The 18,174-nt window shown below is 37.7% G+C and overlaps 1 protein-coding gene across 4 annotated transcripts in view; it reads left to right on the top strand.

Annotated features, from left to right (window-relative positions):
• UMAD1 (UBAP1-MVB12-associated (UMA) domain containing 1) overlaps positions 1-18,174 on the top strand; it is an 82,520-nt gene that overhangs the window by 8,884 nt on the left and 55,462 nt on the right. The window lies entirely within an intron of this gene.

Raw genomic sequence — 18,174 nt, 5'->3', positions numbered from 1 at the left:
CAATATTCAGCTTCTGCTGCTCTGATTTACCGACTTGTTCTTATCAGGAATCTCACAGTGTTTCTTTATTTAAGTGTTACTTCTTCTGGAGCATTTTCAAGTCATGAAAGCCTCTAGATTATAAAAATCTAACAATATGGACTATTGGAACTCTTTCTGAGGAGAACTTATATTCTTTGTAATAGTACCTCATTAAAACAAATATCCCCCAACTACCTACCAGTGTTACAATAGATCTGGTTTCACATCTGTGACTCCGTGTTGTCATGCTTAATGGTTGTCTTCCACTAGATTTTGCTCATCTGCACTGGTTTTGATGGCTACATCAAATCAATCCAGCACTTGCATTGTGGAAGGGTCAAAGGAGGCACATCATCGTCCCTAGAAAAATCTGGATACCATTTAGAGTTTCAAATTCTGTAATAGGCAGAGAGTTCTGCACCCAAACGTTGCTTATGTCCCACAATTGCTGGTCTTGATTCTGCATTCATTTTAGCTTCATTACTTTTTCCTGAAATGCTGTCAGTGACTATTTAAACTTTGTTCATATAAATTCATATTAAATTAATCTGTTGGATACAAACTTTAAAACTATCAATTTTGCTTGAATCTTCTAATTTTATTTCTATTTATTATTATTTTTTGCTCACATAGAAGTTAATTTAGCAAACTGCAATTAGATGGTCTGTAATTTCATCTTAACTAACTTTTACTGGGCAAAAAAATTGCCGTCAACCTTGTCAGTGGAGCATATGACTATATTGCTAGATGGATGTAGTTGCAGAATTACAAGTCAGCACTTAAGCAGAAACTTATCTAGAAGTTTTGTTTGTCTAGGAATAGTGGCAGTCCAGAAAAACTACAAAACCACGACACCTAGCTATTCTGCTAGTTACTTTTTAATTACTCAGATGGGAAGTTCTGAAGCTTTTTTAAACTTAGATGTAAAATACTCTAGAATACCAGCACTAAATGTCTTCAACAAATCTCTGTAGGATTATAGGGCCGTTCATGTGAATACTGCTGTAGGCAGTGAACGCTCCTGAAGGGAGTGAGAATTTAATTTCTTGTGTTTTAAGTTGGTTCCTAAACCCAGTCTTTCATTCAAAGCATCTAAGAACAAAAAGCGTAGTTTGCTGACATTTTGTGCATATGGGAAGAAGTGCTTTGCTTTTCTTTCCTGAAGAAAGAAGAAGAAAGATACATCTTCAGGGGAGTTGCTCCTGATTTCCTCTGTTGTGGTCAGGAGAGCTTGTCTGTCACAAATCCTTGCAAGATTGTTCACACCATGCATTGCTGCTAAGGGCAGCCAGGAGTCTTACTGGAATTCTGAATGAGACTTACCAACAAAGAGTCAAGTGCCATGTCCATTAAAGTATAGAAGAAGTCTATTCAGAAATGTAGTGAGAGTACTTAGCATCGCAATTAACTGTGATCTTCCTAACAATATTTAATTATTTTAATCTCTTTGTGTGTCATCTGATATTTGAAAAATGAGGAAGAAGGTTCATCACTTTATTGAGGAAGATCCACCAGAGCTATCAACACTGTCAAATCTTGAGGATCTTTTTTTTCCCAATTTTTCATAACTCCTCCAAGTCCTGTTATATATTGTGATATTTTAAATTTACTTTTCCTTGTAGAATATCAATGCATTTGGAATTTCAATATCTGAATATCTGTTCTTTGACCAGAAGATGACTCATAAAAACACTGGCAGCATAGTAGCTGAAAGAAATTCTCTACTTTAGCTTTTTGGGGCAAATACTGCATATGTGGGAGTCAAAAAAAAAGAATTTGTAATTCACCTTCTACAAAATAAATACAAAATGTAATTTTCTATCAGGGACTAAAACATGTATAAGAACCAGCTCACTTATTTGCCAGATACTGGTCATCTCATCTGTTCATGAAGCTGTAAAAGCAGTGCTTGTTCTGTAACAAGCAGAACTATTATTCTGAAAAGGGAAAAGAGGCTTATGAAATATGCTGTCCTGGTTGCAGCTGAGAGGAAGAGTTTGGTTTTGAAGAGTGAATCAATTGCAGAAATATGAAAAATGTTTCAAGGGTTTGCCTGATCATCACAAACTGATTTTAAAGTTAACATTCTGAACACCAGAATTCAGAAAACAAGTAAGCTTTCAGTTAACTTGGGCTTCTTCCAGGATCTTTGCATGGACCTTGATGGACATGCTAAGGCTGCACCACGTCAGTGCTGGCCCTGGCCATAGACAGCCAAACCCCTGGGGCTGGGGAGGGGGCTGCTGACCCTCAGGGCCGAACAGCCAGGATGGTTGTGTTGTCTCTCACTAGCGCCTGAAGGCAGCACGGTTCTCTGAGGAGCCTTTGACCATGCCTAAGTTCAAGTCTGCTTTGTTTACTTTTAAATTGTGTATTAAAGACCAATCTCATGTGGATTTAAGAGTGGTTGGGTTTTCTTTTGTTTTCTGTCAGGGATCTTTTTATGTCATAAATTGGAATGGAGTAAATGCCTTGGAGAAGCAGCTCAGTTGCTGGTGCTGATAAACCTGATTTGTAAATGTAGGTGGTGGGTTGACCCTGGCTGGACACCAGGTGCCCACCAAGCTGCTCTATCACTCCCTTCCTCACAAGGACAGGGACGGGGGGAAAAATGAGATGAAAAAAACTCATGGGTCAAGATAAAGGCAGTTTAATAAAACAAAAGTAAAGGCCATGCACTGAAGTGAAGGAAAACCAAAAGATTTATTCTCTACTTCCCATCAGCAGGTGATGTCTGACCACTTCCTGGGAAGCAGGGCTTCAGTATGCGTAGTGATTGCTCTGCAAGACAAACATTGTAAATAACGAATGCCCCTCTTTCCTCCTCCTTTCTCTTAGATTTTCTTGCTGAGCAGACGTCATATGGTATGGAAGGAATATCATAGAATGATTTATCCCTGCAGGCCTCTAGTGTTTTTGCCTGACTTCCTCTTTGCTGGGCTGCATCACTCCTGAGCTTGGAGGAGGTGACCCTTGAATACTAACCAGCTGTCTTGGACCTCTCTTCTCTGCAGGGCTTTGTCCCATGGTACTCTACCTAGCAGATCCCTGAAGAGGCCAAAGTCTGCTTTCCTGAAGCTCAGGGTAGTGAGCTTGGTGTGCGCCCTCCTTACTGCCCTAAGGATCTTGAACTCCACCATTTCATCGTCACTGCAGCCAAGGCTGCCCTTGAGCCCCTCCTTGTTGGTGCGTTTGGTCAGTTGGTCCCTGGGTCAGTTTGGGTCAGCTGTCCTGGCTGTGTCCCCTCCCAAGATCTTGCCCACCCCCAGTCCACTAGTGAGGGGGGGAAATGTTGGAGAGACAGCCTCGATGTGTGCCAGCACTGCTCAGGAGTAACCAAAACACCAGTTTCAACATCTTGCTAGCTACCAATACAAAGCACAGTGTTATGAGGGCTGCTGTGGGGAAAATCTCCATCTCAGGCAGACTCAGTACAATGTATTTAACTTCTTTTTCTTCCTCGAATTTAGGACAGCTTACTGTTTCATTTTTTTAGATGTAAATTAACATGAATTTTTACTACTACCAATGGCTATTATTCCAGAGCTCTGTGTACCTTCTCTTTCAATGTCTGAAGAGAAGGAGCTCTACAGAGGAAATGTGGTCAGGTTTGCACCAACATCTAAAACCTTACAGAAAAGGAGGTAGGAACTACTGTTTTTCATCCTGTGAGATGAAATACAGTACAAGGCAAATATTTCTTTCTTATTAAGAAAGTAGAAGAGAACTGGTATCAGATGAAAGGTGGGAAGTTCAGGAATTTTTTTGCGAGAAGCAAGGTGTTGTAGAATTCATCACTGTTAAATGCTGTGACAAAGTCAGGAACATAACGGGATGCAAAAAGAGTACACAATGAGTTTGATAAATTATCATGTATGATAGCAGATACTGGTGGTCAGGTATGACTTACTATTTTAAGCTAATCTCTGCAAGGGATTTGAACTTTGGCTTTATCTTAAATGAGGTACTTGAACCTTCCTCTGATGTATTCAGTATGTATATACTACCGAGTTAATTCAGTATTATAATTCCTTTGTACAGGATCATCCTCACTCAGCTGTGAGACTGTGAAGAGTATGATTTACAGTCAGCTGGATGTTTCCCTTTGTTAACAGCAGTTATATTGCAAAACATTATCCTTAACAAATCAGGAAGTCTTCCGTACTGAAGAAGTAAAAAAGTGAAATGATTAACACAAGTCAGTCTTTAGTTCTGGAAATCTTGTCTGTTTTTCTGAACAACAATTTTACATATACTTGTCCCCCTCCAACTTCCCATTTCTGTTTTGCCATGAATGTATAGTTTTTAAGGTACTTTTTATTGTGGAAAGAAGAATTGGATAAATTGCATATTTGAATTAAGGGACACCCCCACTGTCATCCAACATGTAAAAAGTCTTACAATAAATCCTTATTGTTTCCATATTGATCTTAGTAATACAGATCTCTACATATATTTTGGTGAACTCCTTAAATGTTTGCTTTTGAGAGAAATGTGCAATTTTAAAATGTTCAGGAGTAAGTCTGTTATGGAAGGGAAATTTAATATACTGATCCTCCCAAATCAAAGGGCTACCTCCATATAAGTTTGTTACTGCAATTCAAGTAGTTTTTGGTTTCTCTCCTCTGCGTGCACACCTGAAAGATTATATGCATCAAGAGGTTTGTAAAATCTTAGTGTTACTGCTGCTGTTTGTTTTCTAGGAGTCAGTAGTACCGTGTAGTAGATTCCTGTGAATCTCTACATTGTTTTTTCATTAATATTTAAGGAGCTTTTAGTGGTGCTAGTAAGGAAGGCTGGGCTGCTGCCGTGTTTTAAAATACACTATTACATTAAAGAAGTGCATAAGGCTTTGTGCCAGTTGGAAAAAAGCAGTGTCTCAATGTCCTTTTGCTTTCTGCATCAATGGGCTTATATTATGTATTTTTTATATAACAGGAAGTGCTTGTGTAGTTATTTCCAACCTTGCAGTTTTTGAACAACCAAGCTGCTATTCATTATGTTGTTTAAGTTTAAAAATACTTAATACTAACTTTATAATAATCTGAGATTTGGGGATATCTTTTAATATTTTTATTTAAAGAATACTTCATACATGTCAGCCTGTGCCACTGTCAGCGAACACTTTTGATGCACACCAAGAAGTTATTGTATTAAGTGACCGGTTTCTTGAAGTGCTGCTTTATGGGTTTTATACTTAAAAATCGTTAGTAGCTCATTTGGGCATTGAATTTTACAGTCAGAGTTGACTAAAAAGGGAGGATAAGGAATTCAGAAGAAACAGTCCTCTCCTGTTACTGATCCTTAGTTGCATAAGGAGGTAATGGCTACCCTTCATTCAGTAATGAAGTCAAACTAATCCTCTTGGGTACTAATTTTGCACAAAAACAAACTGCGTTTTTCAATAGTACCGCTAGATGGGGATTTCTCTTGTATTCAAGAGTTGTAGGGCTTTTCTCTCTCCCTTTCATGCACAAACACACACACAAACACAAAGTGTAGTAGTAGTAATTATCAGTACACCATTTTATTAGACTGTAGGTTTTCAAGAGATTTATGAAAAGCTTTTTAAAGTCTAATATCAAATCTGTAATGGCATTCTAACCTAATAAAAATAATGAAGCTTGAAATGTTGACAGCATGTATCTAGATGTTGGCTTGTAATTCCTTCCAAACAGATCTGTTGAGGCCCATGTGGGACCTAAATAACACAAAGAAGTAAATTTGCATATTTTACAGCAGGGGGAAAAAACAGAATGCAAAAACATGAATAATTAGGAGCACAAGCTTCATGCTATATTAATACTGTTGAAAAGCATGTGTTGATTGTATTCTGAAAGCCAGTAGTGATTTGGTTGAGTGAACTCAGTCAGCATCTCTTATGCAGATTAAAGGAACTGGGTTACAGAACAACTGAAATTCATTGTTTTGCTGTATAAGGAGGTATATTTCTTAAAGGAATTTTTCTTCTTGAATTCTGTACAGCAGCACAGGGAATCTTTCTTTTTAATGCCTCATCAAGGCATGTTTTGTTGACAAAGGACTGTACAATTCTTCATTTTCTTGTACACTTCTAGATTTTAAAAACAGTTCTCTCAGCCACAAATTGGATGTTAGTATTTTTAGCAATTTAGTGTACATGACCTACTTACTTTTCATTCCGTAACATTTCTTTTTTTTTTTTTGCTTTCTAGGGCTTGAGCCCCTGAAACACATTCATGATGCTTCCATACTATGAATTTGATTATTTTTAAATTTGCAGAAATGCCCGTCTTTAAATCTTAGCATACAGGCCATTTTTGAATCTGAATAATATGAATCATTGGGTTGGCTTCTGTTGATTGCAACATGAGATGTATAACATGAAAAAAACCCTTATTTACTTAAAAATGGTAAACAGTATTAAAAGTGATTTATTGATTGCTTTGGCTGAATAGTGTCTTGGCCCCTTAACTTACAGCTATCTCAAAAAGTTACCTCATTTTGAACACTGATTCAAGGGAGGAGAAAAGAAAGAAGATGGAGACTTCTTGTTTAACTTCTACAGCAGTTTTAATTCTGAGGAGAAAAAAGAAGTATGTGCTGCTGTAGTAGAGAGCTTTATTTTGGGGCTTCAAGACAGACAAATATGCACAGAACCAAACATTTTCAATCTTTTTTTAAGCACATCTTCTTAATTTGCATAACCAAAGGAGGAAAATGGTAAAGCGTACCAGTCTTTTTAGAAATTGATGTAATTGTAAGAGGTTAAAGAGGCATCTGGCAAAAGGTTGTTTTGAGGTCACACATGCATCTGACAGTTTGCTGCCAGCCCTCTAAGAAAATATTGGTTGGAGTTACGTTCCTGTTTTTCATATTAACTGCCTTCTGAGTTGATGTATAATAGTCATTTTCTGCATGTCCAGATCTCCAAACTGCTCCTGAGAGGTTTGGTCCTACTGATTTTAACTCTTGCAAATAGTGATGGAAGTAGAATATGCTGAAGTAAGAAAATACTTTTTTTTTTTTCTAGAAATTTATCCTCAGAAAAGATGAAGGCATTTCTTGATCGTGACCATTCTGCAATGATGTATTTACATAGTCGTCATAGTATTCTTTAACCTTTGCTTAAAATAGGGTGATCGCTTTTGACACCTGGGTTCTGACAATTTTACTCCCATATGTAGTAGTTTGCTCTCTAGTAGTAGTGCCTTAGTCTGTTGGTCCATATAGCATTCTTAAAGCAATTTGCAGTTGAATATAAGACAGGAAAATACTGATTGCTTATTATAAAACAGAGTAACAATAGCAAAATGTAGTGTAAAAGTAGGGATTTTCAAGTGCTGGCTGTAAACTTTGTTTTCCAGAATATGCTGGTCATTAAATCTCTTCTAGAATTAAAAGCTTCTTTGCTTTATGATGGAAAGAAAATAGTTCAAGATATGATAATATATTTTTAGCCCAAGTCTGATTTTTGTACATAAGGTGAACTTACAGCTAGGTAACTACAGCTAGGGCTAACTGAAAAACAAGAGGTGGAAAATGTGTTGCAGGAGTGCAAGTTGTTATTCTGGCAAGTGATAAATTCAGGTTGAAGTCCCTCTTTCAGCAATTTACAGCATAGTTAGAAGATCATTCTTTGCAAAGACAGCCCTAGTCATTAGCCCATGCAATCACTGCCTGTTTGGTTGGAGTCATTCAGACTTCTACAGATGTTAATCACTGTTAATTTTCTCTGAAGGAAATGTTATGTTGACCCGATTTTACACATCCCCCTCCCTATCTCTGGCAAATAAATGGTTTTTTACATTTTTTCAGTGGAAGAAGAAACATTACTTAGCCAAAGATACATTGTTTTGTTCATTTTTAATTACAGTAGTATAAAGAAACTCAAGAAGGTTATGTTCTGTGTTTCACAAGTGTTTCAAATCAGTCCTGTATAGGCCTCAATATGAAATAGTAACATGAGTGTAAGGCTTTTCTTTATAAAATGAAAGATGGCTTGTCACCTTGTGCATAAAGGTGTTTTTCTTTAGCTGCTCTTTCTTGATATACTAGGTTAAGTACCTTTCAGTAAGGGCCAAAGAAATTAAAGGACATAGGTGATTTATCCAGTCAATTGTTTTGCACTTCAGTGCTATTTCATCTACTTCTGCCATAACACATCTTTGGTGGTTGCCAAAAATGTAATGTGCTTTCTGATGTCTGCTCACACAGCTGAATGATCTTCATCTTTTTCACGCTGCTTTTCCCCCACAAATGAGGGCTGCGTGGAGTCAGTTTTGAAATTATTCTCTCTTCTTTCAGTCAAAAATAAGCATTTGCTCACAGCATTGACCGTGGCTTGCTGGGGAAATTATACAGTACTCATTTTTTGTGACCATGATAACTTAACTTTGTGCTTTTTATATCTTTTAGTAAATTATTCTAGTGCTATTTACATTGTTGTGGGGATGTCCTTCTACATGATAGTAAAAAATAAAGAGAAATGCAAAGACCTCCTAGAAGCAGTAGGCTGCTTTGTTTGTGCAGTTTGTTTCTTTAATAATTAGTGCACACTTTACTGATATTACAGTTAACCATGTGCATCACAGGATGTAATCACAGTCTTAATTCTGTGTATTGTTTCCTCAATTTATGCATGGTTATTTGCTACAAAAACAGTGTATGGGGCAAAAATGATAACCATTCAAAAGCTTAGGTGAGTTTAACTTGGGAATATTGATACAGTGTGTTTCTCTGTCTTTCCCCCTCCCAACAGTTGAGATGACTGTGGGACTTCAGATACACTCAGCAGATGTGTACAGTCTCTTCACTTCCTTCTTGGTTTTGTCAGGGTATCTAGGTGAAGTTAGGGAAATATGGATTAGGGGAATATGGATTTTGTATTTTGTCTGTAAGAATGCAAGTGCAAACTGTAGAGAGAGCTCTCACAATTGGTAGTATTCAGTTGTCAGTGGTGAGGTTCAATTGTTTAGGCGGGTTTTTTGTGGGTTTGTTGTTGTGGGTTTTTCTCTTTTAATTAGCCCCAGATTAATGACGAAGTCTGTGAGCACCATTAAACATGTACAATATACTCGATTTTTTTCAGCTAAAATTAGCAAGCTTCCTTGAAATGATCCAAAGTCCCAAACCTTTCCTGGAATAACAACCAAAAAAAAAAAAAAACCCAAACAAAAAAATGTTGCTGTTAGTATCATTCTAAATCTTTTTCCTCTGAGACCTGTCTAGACCAGCAATATACTGCAGTTTTTCAGGAGTTTAAGCACATAGTTTTCCTATTCCAGGGTGAATAAGGGAGAGGAACAACTTAAACCCCGTAAGATTAATTTTTATCCTTCTTTCAGTTTGTATGAAACTTCAGTTTTTTGAGAGGGAGGGTGTGGGACGTCATAGCTATTTCTTTGCCATTTTATTTTTTCAATGGGAACTTGCCTACATAATTTCTTCTGAATGATTTAATCCTTCTGTCTTACAGAAGGGGAAAGCTATGACTAAGGAAGATTTGATTTACAAAAGCATTAGCAAAGCTATTATAGCAGAAAGCAGCCAATATTATCTTTAAAACATGAATATTAAATACACATACCAATGCACCCTTCATTAGGAGAGAATTAGGGGGGAGATATTTTTTTTTTCTAGAGCTGTTTTCTTTTACTAACCCACAAGTTATGTCAACACTGTTATAAAGAGATGCACAAAGAGCTTTCCTTAGATTTAAATAAATTTAACATATTGACTCTGGTTGAATATAAACTTCAGCTGGATATACCAAGGCAAATGTATTCCTACTTTACCACTGAGTGAACCAGAGGTGAGACCCAGGAAAGAGCTAGTAATAGTTTCCAAGTTGTGCATTGTGTTTTAAAAAAAATAGGAAAAAGTGAACCAAGAAGTAGAATTAAACATCTCTGAAATTCAGTTTCCAACATGTGTTTTGAGCATATTTGCCTAAAATGACCCATTGGCAAAAGCAGAGACCAGCAGTAAGCTTGAATTCTTGGTACTATCTGGAGCTGAAGTATCTGAATCAAGGCACCGTACATCAAGCACGTCTGTCCACTTGATTCAAAACCAAAAGCTGAAGTTACAGCATGTTCTTCTTGAAATATGTTTGGTGTGTACTTGTGCTTATTCAAGCGTTCATCCGAGAAGCAGGAGACCTCAAATCTAGTTCTGCATAGGCTTAGCACAGTCAGATGCACATCTAGCATCGAAGTCTAAAATAGTCCAGTTGGGAGGACCTCCACTGTTTATACTGGCTGCACAGTGATTCTGCTTCAATAATGCAAGATGTAGGAGCTTCTCTGATACTGCATGAATCGTTGAACTGCAGTGACCTGGGAGTGAGGAGACTGGAATTCTGGTATTACTCCCTAGCCTGTGTGTGCTATGGGTTTGCACTTTATTTTCTTACACTGAAATGACTAAAGGTTAAAAAAACCCAAACCACTAAACCCCAAAAAAGCAGTGTGAAGACACAAGAGTGTGTTGCCAACTCTTAGACATCAGGCTCGGATCCTTTCTGATTTGTTTTGCCTCTGTCCCAGGCAACCTTTCCTTTTTGGGTGAACCAGATCCAGCCTCAGATGGAAGGGGAGAAAGGTGCCCCAAGCAAATTAAAGTGTAGCTGACCAGGAGGGCTCCCTGTGGGAGGCAGGAGCTTGAATATCTTAAGGGTATGGGGCCCAGATCTCTGGTCCATTGCTTCTTGAGTGGGCCAGCTAGGAGAGGAGGGGGAAAGTGCTATCTGCTCTGGTCTCCTGTTTTAATTTCCAGGGAAAAGGTGCCCGTTACGCCTGGAGTGTGCTGTGGGGCAGGCGAGGGGAGGCAGGAGTTAAGCTGCTTCCTGATCAGATCCAGGACGCTTGTGTTCATGTTCAGAAGCGACGGCTAATGAATTTAGATCCCTAATGCATTTTGTGGCTTCTGAGACAGCTGCTTTTTTAGATTATTGTTTCGAGTATGCCTTTGCAGGCATCATACCCATTCTAATCTTGATAGCAAAATGTGTACTGTGTGAAGATAATGAGTTGTGGTTTGTTATAATATGCTTTTCATTTTAAATAGCATTAAACAGCAGTCAAATTCTATACTTTTGAGTCTTTGCTATTAGACTAAATTACCTTTTTAGGAGTATTAAGAAACTATTAGAAGAAACTATTAGAAGAAAGAAGAGGGGAACTCTAAGAAAAATAATTGAGGATCATACTTTTGGGTGATACTCAATGTGGCACAGCTGCGAATGCATTCATTATCTGTCAAAAGTTGATTAAAATAAGCCCTACTTGGTTGCTGGGAGGTGCATTGCTGGCGCAGCTGTTCGGCGGAAGAGAGTGCATTTTGTTTGTGCCTGCCCCTTCTGCTGGCTTAGCGATCTGGTGGGCACGGGCCCCGGCCCCCCTGGGGGCTAGGGCTGACCATGCTGGCTAGTAAAAGAAATGGGATCTTCTTCTATGTAAAAGCTATCTGGCACTGATTCTGATTCCAGGTTTGATTAGAAGAAGTTATGGAGAACTTCAGATTAGAAAATGTTTTATAAGTTTTATTCACCTGCATATTGCTTTTTTAAACCTGAAGCACACAGTACTGCTGTGGAAGTTGGTTCAAAGTCAATCAGGGCCATAGTGCAGTAGTGCTGGTCTGCTCTGTATCCTTATACTCCGAGCTAACTTAACTTGCAGTGTTTGCAGTTTTTTGCAGTCTACTGTTTTAAAACAAAAAGGCGAGGCAATATTTTATTTTTATTTCCTTTTTTAAAGACTCCCCTCCTCACCCAGTATTCTCATGATATCTTTTACTGGTTGAGCAATACAGGCTCATTAAGCAGGTATCTTTCAGCTGCACATCTTACTGACCTTCTTAACAGCTACTCTTGAGCAAGAAATGCTTTCTTTTCTAACCTCTATTTGATTAATCTGATGGAAAGCTATGGATGTCTGTGTTGCTCTTTTGTGTTCTTATTTCAAGAAGGTGGGATATGTGTAAGTGGACTTGTCTACTACTTCCCTTCTCTCTTTTTTTCTACCCTATCCCTTGGGTCCAGTGAAACTTCTGAATCCTCTGGGTTTATGTTTCTAAAGGTCTTCGTCACATTCCTGGCAGCATAAGCCATCTGTTTGCTTACATTCTGTACCTAAAGTCAATGAACTTCTTGTGCAGAAAATGAATTATGAAGTTAAGACATTTCTGGTGAGAACATGTCTAGGCACTTTTGATCTTGACTCTGGAGATAAGACTTAACATGGAGTGCAAATGAACGCATTCTCAGAGGCTTTTGCTTTAAAAATTCTATTTCCATTCTACTACTGATGACTTTCCTCATGTATATCCTCTGTTACCTTTGCCAACTGGAGAGCAACCAACAGTTAATTTTGTTGTCTGTCTGTGTGACTTAAAGCAGCATAAATGCTCTGATGTGATACCTGTAGTGTTAAGGACCAGTCTATTGATGTAGTGTTTCAGGAGTCCAGTGAATTCTGCCCCTTTTGAGAGGACTGAACCATGTTCTGCAAGCAGAAGATGATAGCTGGTATACTATGGGGATGTTTTTTGACATTTGCTTTTAGTTTTACTCTGCGAGTATGTCTGGGATACTTTTTGTTACTGTCAAACCACCCAAAAAAACCAGAACTGGTGTGGAAATGAAAAAAGCAATTTTTGAGAGGTCAGGATTTTGAGTGTATTCTTTAAGACAACTGAATAGATAAATGCCATATAAACTGCCTCCAGAAATCATCTGAATGCCATATAAACTGCCTCCAGAAATCATCTGAAGGTCAGAACATAATGTAACTTGGTCCTCGTCTGTCTGTCTTCCCTCTAAAACAACACCACTTTTAACTGGGAACTCATATCTTGAATTATAAATTAAATTGTGTGAAACCTAGTTGTGAAGTACAATGTGCATATAAGTAATGTGACCCTTGCTGCTTTAGAAACACAGTGAAGTGCTAGTCAAGCAGAGGTCGAATTGCCGGTTGTTAAAATCCTGTCTACTTTTAGATGTTCCTGGCTTCTGATATATTTATTAACGAAAGACAGGTAGAAGAATAATCTCAGTTTGTACACTTGATGGACAAAAAGATATCTAAAGGAAGAGCTTTGTATATTCTTACACTCCTGACGTTCTAGTGAGGTACTAAATAATCCAAAGTAGTTTTTCTTCTTAAATGGAAACATCTTATTTGTACACTTTGAAGCTAAGCGTGATGGACTCTTCTAAGAGATGTGGTGAAGAAGCTGAGGAAAGGTTTGTAGATTCCCTTGAAACCTCAGGGATGTGTTTGTTTGGGGTTGTGTCTGTTGCCTTCCTAATTCCCCAAGGTGGATTTATGTACAATTATTTTTGTTGGTAAAACTGTTGAGGTTCTCTTGCCAGAGAGCATAATCCATGCTATAGTCATGGTGGAAGTGTTTGGATGTTTTAGAACTTGATGTAAACTTTGATGTAGATAGATCAAACAAATACAGTTTGAATAAACCGCATTGCGGATGGGGGAGGCTTTGTTATATTTAGTTTTTGTAAACTCAGTGTCTGGTTACCTTTTTTCTCCCTTAAGTTCTGTCCCTATTTTAGCATGGGAGGGTAAAGTGTTGCCTTTTTTTTCCCCTGCTTACACAATGTAGAGGAAATACTAGACTGTGGAGTTGATCCTTATGGAACACTACTAAAACTTTGCTGCATGTGCACCACCTGCTTCTGAACAAAGTATTTCTATCAAGCCATATGTATATGCTTTTCTGTTGCCAATGAATTATTTTCTGAATGGTGAATTGAAGGAATAGCCTCAGTTAAAATAAGCATGTGCACTGGACATAAATTTGGAATAGTATTAAAGTTGAAAAGATTCAAAGCTAAATGTGGTGAGATCTTCCAGTGGAGATGTAATAACAGGTAGGAGCCAAATAATGGGTAGGCAGAGTAGCAAAAGGCTGAAAAAGTTGAATATCTGGTCCAGTCTCATAATACCATTTAATTCTTGTATCCTGGTATTCTTCACTTCAGGTGTTTTAATATCTTCCATGATCATGCCCTCCTGACAAAGGGGAATTTCAGGATGTTAAACATTGTGTATGGTGGAACCACTGCATGTAAATCCTCTGTGAATGCCTTAGAGCATGAGTGGGGCCAAATATGTCTTTTATTTACTTTTGAACTAACTGATTTCAGGTGGCCTGTCCAGTAAGTTCCTTTGTTCATGTAAATTAGAGTGCCCTTTTGACCCCAAAGCTAGCAAATTTTAAAGTGAAGAGGTAGACAGGTAGAAAAACCATAACTTACCAAAGACATGATGCAAAGTATTAGCTGTCCCTGTTCATAACTCAGCTTCTGTTGTTCATAAGTATTATATCTTACAGAAATCAATAGATCTTGGCCAGTTTCCAGACACTTGGGGGAAACTTTAGGTTATACTTACGGTTTACAGGTTCTTTTAATTAAAAAAAAAAAAACAACCCAAAATTAACGTCAAGTTGCTGACAATTTACTTGTGTCTAAGTGCTTTCCTTAAAATCAATATTGTACCGATGTGGAAAGTTAGTTCTTAAGAAAATGAGCCTAATCTTTAGGAGTTCTTATATGTGAATATATTTCACAGAGATATATGATTATCTATACAAATTGTTCATTTCAAGATTTGGCCACAGTAAAGTTGTTTTTCCCCGTGTAAACTGAAAGCATTTGAGTCTACTTACAGGTATGTTTACGTGTTATTTTTTGCATTGGATGTAAGTTGAAAGTTGATGACATATATTTTGTATGCAGCTGTCTGTGCGTTTTCAATATAGGAGGAAATACAATCAGTTCAGCATGACTGGATTACTATAAATAGTTCTAGAAAATACTTTCATTTCCTCTCCACGTTTATTTTTGTCATATGCCTTACTGACTCTTTAAAAATCTGTATGATGTAATCAAAATTGATTGTTACATTTTTATTTTAAAAATCCAAAGTTATGACACAGAGTGGTGCCCATACTTGAGAAAAGTAACAACAAAATAGAGCCTGTCTTATTCAGAAATTTTGAGTGTGTTGTGCTCATTGTTTTTAGGGAGGTAAAGAATTTAATTATTGCAGATATTAGTGGTGAAAGCAAGAATGCAATATATTCTTATGCTAAAACCATAAAAAGTTATTTTGGGAACTAAATAGTACATTTCTGCATTGAAAGGAAAAAATACAGACTTCAGTCCTCTTTTTTCTTCTAGTGGAAGCTAATTAGATAAAAATAATTTTACACTATTTCTAACTTATTTCTAGGTAAAAAAGTTGAAATTTTAAATAGGATAGTTATGCTGTCTAAGCGTATCATCATCTGCTAAACTAGTGTGACTAGCCTGCTTTCTATGAAAATCACACATTTTGTGAATTGGGTAAGTGCAGGCTGCAATAATATGCAATACATAACGCATCTGAAAGGAAAAAGCACCTTTCAAAAGATCTCGTTGTTCCAGTGTGAGCAAACCCCACACAGCCTGCTTTCCTATGGCTTCACTGCTGACTAGCCTTAGCCCTCCTCCCTTATCCTCCTTCAGTCCCATCCCTTCGCCCGCAAATCTCTCCTTTAATGGCTTGGCAAGGAATGGCACTTCTGAGACTAGCTGGTGTGCTGGTCCAAAGTCATGTAGCCAGCCCGTGGGACGGTAGCCACCCTCAGATAAGCCTAATGGAGCGCTTGGCTTTGGGCTGCTGGTGGGTAAAAGCTGACTTGAGAGGCTGCTCGCAGCCATATAACTCTTGGTTGCACTGCTCTGGTTTAGCAGCTCTGTTTTAGGGACTTGGTTGAAGCTTAACTGACACAGGCCAATGATCACAACAGTTATTAATGAATAACAAAGGAAAACACACACCATCCAACTGCAAAAGCCCCCTCCCCCCCCCTTTTTTTTAAAGAAATTTTGGCTGTGTACTGCTTGAAGCTTTAAAAACACTAGAGTTTTTTTGTACCCCTTACGTGTGGAAGGGTATGTGTTATTCTGAACTAACCTTTTAGAAATCTTTCTCAACCTTTTAAAAATCTTTTCCTTTGTTGAAACCATTACATAAAACTTTACTAAAAGTGGGAAAGGTCTTGGATTTTCATGCTGACTCGCTGTTATTTTTGCTTTCAAAATTGGGTGGTTCATCAATGTATTCTTTCATTGGTATAACAGTATTGTTTATGTATAGAAGACTTGGTACATTAGTTTTACATTTACAAAAACTCAAGTAGATGTGGCTTAGCTTGTTCCACAAACACAACTGAAATATCGTGACACTGGGTTGATACTAATTCTTTTGTTTTGTTTTTTGATTGATACTGTTTTTGTCCTTTGTTTGGAATGATTTGATTAGTACTGTCACACCGTAGGGTGGGAAACAGTTGAGAAATTCCTTGAAGGAAAAGTATTGTAGTGCACACCTTGGCACAGTCTGTCAGTATGCAGAACGCTTATCTTCCCAGTCCCTACTATCTGTATCAGGCAGAATAAAATTATATTCACATAACTGCCTAAACTCTGATGGTTTTTACCCCAAATTTAACTTTGGTGGTTTGGGGTTTTGTTGGTGGGGGTTTTGTGGGTTTTTTTGAGGGGGTTGTTGTTGTTGGTTTTGGTTTTTTTAAAAAAAAAAAAAAAAAAAGGCTAGGCAAGTCTGTACTTGACTTACCTTACTAAGAAATCAACTTTCAGGAAAGCTGCAAAAAGATGGTATGTTTCAGTTGAGGAAAACATTAGGACTGATTGTTCCCAGGAACTTGATTCTCACTGTTCTACATGGCAAGTAAGTTTTCCATCATTTGTGCCCATACCAGGGGAAGATGATAAGCCATCTAGCCATGTAAAAGCTGGATATTCAGTACTTCCTCTTACAAAACTTGTTGCAATCCCCAAATTCAAAGTAGATGAGAATGTGTGCAAGACATCAAAAACAACGGAACAAGGGAGTATGCAATGAAATAAGTGTGCTGGAATGTAGATTGATCGGGGTGACTCTGCAGAAATAAAGCTATGAACTTTGCTGTCCCTAAAAGCATCTTATTAGGTGAATTCAAAGCCTGTCATTGGTGAGCTCACTCATTTGGGTAGAAATAGCTATAGGCAACCTGTCTGAGAGCAACCATATGCCAGAAGCTGACTGAAGAGTATGATAAGCCAATGATGTTTCACAGATGCATCTTTCCATAAAAGAAAGTTGCTTGCTTTTGCAAATTTCCATGCTAGCTAGATAGTTTGATATCTCAAACTGAGTCCTTTAAAAGGGAGGAAAGGCAAGTATACGAGAGAAACAATTAAAAAAAAAAAAAAGGAAAAAAAAAAGCATGGGTTTTTAGAAGTCCTATAAATTGGGAGCAGGATAATACTGCTTTGTTCCTGAGAACAAAGTTGCCACCTGGAATTGTATTGAAGGTGATTTGAGAATAGCTGGATGAAGCGCGATACGTAGTGGAAGAAAGGAGCAAGTCTACAGAGGTATCATGTTGCTTGGTAGCTTCAGAGCTACCTAACTATTAAAGCCAAGCATTATCCAAAGAAAGTAGATCCCTGAATTGATTGACATTGTTGGAGACAATACTAACATAATGCTTGTGTATATACAGATGCATCTGCATATCTATTGCAAATTTGTTGGTTAAGCTGATAGATTCCAGGGTGTTTTCAACTGTAGTTTTACTGGTATGTTAAGACACTTCTTACGGTACCTTGATACATTTAAGGAAACATGTTTTTTAAATCAGAACTTTTTCACAAGTGGAGTGAAAGCAGGTTTTTCACGTTGAATTAAATACACATGCTGTGTCCCACAGTGAATTCAGGTGGAAGAAGGTTGGAAAACTTACTCTTTTAGTTTATCTGTTCACCACGGTGACTTGTGAGAATGAAAGTGTAGTTGGTAGATCTGGTTTGATATTGAAGGATATCCATCTACATTGTCTATATTGCTGTATGTCCTTCTAGTATGTAAACATTGCTAAATTTTGGTGGCCTAGAAGATACACAATAGAAGAATGTAGCTATTTCTGCTGTAAATTAAAATGTGCCTGTAGTTGAGACTTACTCTGAAGTGTGCCACCTGCACTTTGAAAGTAGATTTTTGGAAATAGCTGAGTAAGGGCAGAGCAAATGCCAAATATCCCCATTTCCTGAAATCTTTGGACAGAATTTGGAGGCAAAGTAATACAAAGAAATGC

Source organism: Balearica regulorum, chromosome 2 (assembly GCF_011004875.1).
Source record: "Balearica regulorum gibbericeps isolate bBalReg1 chromosome 2, bBalReg1.pri, whole genome shotgun sequence".
In the NCBI taxonomy this organism is placed as follows: domain Eukaryota; kingdom Metazoa; phylum Chordata; class Aves; order Gruiformes; family Gruidae; genus Balearica; species Balearica regulorum.
This window is presented reverse-complemented; position numbering and strand designations above follow the sequence as displayed.